This window comes from Alosa sapidissima, chromosome 10, assembly GCF_018492685.1.
Source record: "Alosa sapidissima isolate fAloSap1 chromosome 10, fAloSap1.pri, whole genome shotgun sequence".
In the NCBI taxonomy this organism is placed as follows: Eukaryota; Metazoa; Chordata; class Actinopteri; order Clupeiformes; family Clupeidae; genus Alosa; species Alosa sapidissima.
Window position 1 is genome coordinate 27178283 of NC_055966.1, and position 2500 is coordinate 27180782.

Here is a 2500-nt window from a genome sequence, read left to right on the forward strand (position 1 = left end):
ATATTTTTTCCTCTCTTTATTTTTACTGTTATTTCATGTGCTAGTTCTTATCTTGCCTTTTGCATGGGTTTAAGTGTGTATAATTCTGTATGTCTGTTCTGGTATAAGTGTAATTGTGTGTGCGTGTGTTTGTCAAGGGTGCAATCATAATACACTTTGAGGATCACATGCCCCCCCCCCCCCCCCCCCCCGCCCCCCCAATACTAAGATATAAAATGTTATGCTAAAGTAGCATCACTCACTGCTGTCACTGTTGTTAAATGGTATGATGAATGGGTAAATAACTGATGGAGAAAGAGAGTGCAGAAGTGAGATGATCTTCTGAATACAGAGAATTGCCGGGGAAACACTGATTTGCCTTCAACACAATAATCCTGTCTTGAGCATTCGCTTACTGTACGTGAAAGTTATAAAATACCACAGAATTATGAAATACCGATTGAAAACATCTGATTGGTCATTATTTCTGAGAATTGACTAACTGTCTTCTCTCTCAGCCCTTGGTCTCTAGTACCATTTGATCAGTGCTCTTTTTAAATTGACCTAGTTACCGTCACTATTAGCTACTACAAAGTATTGTTAACTATTTATGTAATAGTCATGGGGGAGGTCATTCATGATCTTGTGACGGTGACGACCATGGTGTATTCATCCCCCCCCCCCCTCTTTAGGCTACTCTGAATGCATTAGTTCACATGGAACCATGATAATATAACCAAACAAAGGTTTTTGAATATTTGCTACTTTGGCCATAATATACACAGATTTATTTTCATATGATTATAGTTATGGTTGTACATTGTTTAACCCTCAATGGCATAAGATAAAATCGCAAGAACTGATTTCAGCCACCATGTACATCCCCCCCCTTGTTAAATCCATGACTACAGCCTTGGTGTGTGTGTGTGTGTGTGTAACACACACACACACACACACACACACACACACACACACACACACACACACACACACACGTGCATGTTGTAATCATTAGCACAACAAAAGGAACACACTCTTGATATATGTACATTCATGGTATCAATGCTCTGACTGTTGTCTGGAGCCCCTGTTCCTCAAATGCTCTCTGTAAAATATTCATAAGCGAGAGAGAGAGAGACAGAGAAGAACATACAAATAATGGAAAACACTCCTTAGTCCCCCTTGTGCTCAACCTGAAACCATTCTGTCTGATTTACACTCCACTATTCCCTACGTGTGTGTGTGTGTGTGTGTGTGTGTGTGTGTGTGTGTGTGTGTGTGTGTGTGTGTGTGTGTGTGTGTGTGTGTGTGTGTGTGTAAGGATAATACAGATAGAGAGTTACACTACATTCCCTGGTGCTGCAGTACGGTGAAAGTTATGACGCTGCAGGCAGTGAAATGTACCAGGCAGATATCTTACCTGATGATACAGTAACCACTAACACAGCAGCTTCTGGGGAAAGTCTAATAACGCCAGTTTGCTGAACACAAACACACCACAGCGCCTCTGGGGAAAGTCTAATAACACCAGTAACTGCTGTGCAGATCTGCACCAATTTCTACCTTAATTTGGAGAAATATGTGTTTCTTTATAAGAAGTAATTTGACTGTAAATTAGTAGAGGAGAGAGAGAGTGAGAGAGAGAGTAGTGGGGAGTGATTAATAAAGAGAACAAAGAAACTTAGAGCTTTCTGTTCTTTGAGAGATTTTTTGAGTTTGTTTATGCTTTATGCTGTGCTGTGCTGTGCTGTGCTTTGCTGCGATGGCAGCACTGAGTGTGTGTGTGTGTGTGTGTGTGTGTGTGTGTGTTTCTGTGTGTGTGTGTGTGTGTCTGTGTGTGTGTGTGTGTGTGTGTGTGTGTGTGTGTGTGTGAATCGACACGTCCTGATCTCCCCTTCCAAACTCCCTACTCACCACATGACATGTCTGGAGTGGGCATTCTCTGTCTTTCTCCATCAAGGGGCGAGGGACAGGCCTGACTGATGGAAGTGTGCAGATCCCCATTGCAGTCCTTAGAGATTTCGCTATTAGTGTTATTTAAAGGTACACAATGCAGGTTTAGGTATTTTTGGCGTCTGTAGAGTTCCCTCTAGAGTTCCGATATATTTATGTTTTACTCTGCTGTTGTAAACAGCAAACTTCTTGTTACTTATCCCCCATATACACAATGAAAATGCTTTTGTTGTGGAGGTGAGGGATTAACAACAGGCACATCTCCAAAGAGCTATGTCTACTGACAAGGTAATGTTTCACGATTCTCACAAGATTTGTCGGGCCACTGTTCTTGAAGTTGCATGGCTGGTTTTCCTGGTAGTGACTTGCAGCTTGTCTATGTGGTATATCTATATAAGGTTATATTAAGCTGAAAATATTGCATAGTGTACCTTTAAGATCAACTTCACCTCCTCACCTTAAATAGTGTATTAAAACCCCTACTTTTGTCTTTCCATCTATTTCACCGTATCTCTCTCTCTCTCTCTCTCTCTCTCACACACACACACACACACACACACACACACAC

At 41.5% G+C, this 2500-nt stretch overlaps 1 long non-coding RNA gene across 4 annotated transcripts in view; it reads left to right on the forward strand.

The window, feature by feature from the left end:
- LOC121721357 overlaps window positions 1-2500 on the forward strand; it is a 93659-nt gene that overhangs the window by 47692 nt on the left and 43467 nt on the right. The gene's annotated exons all lie outside the window — the stretch shown is intronic.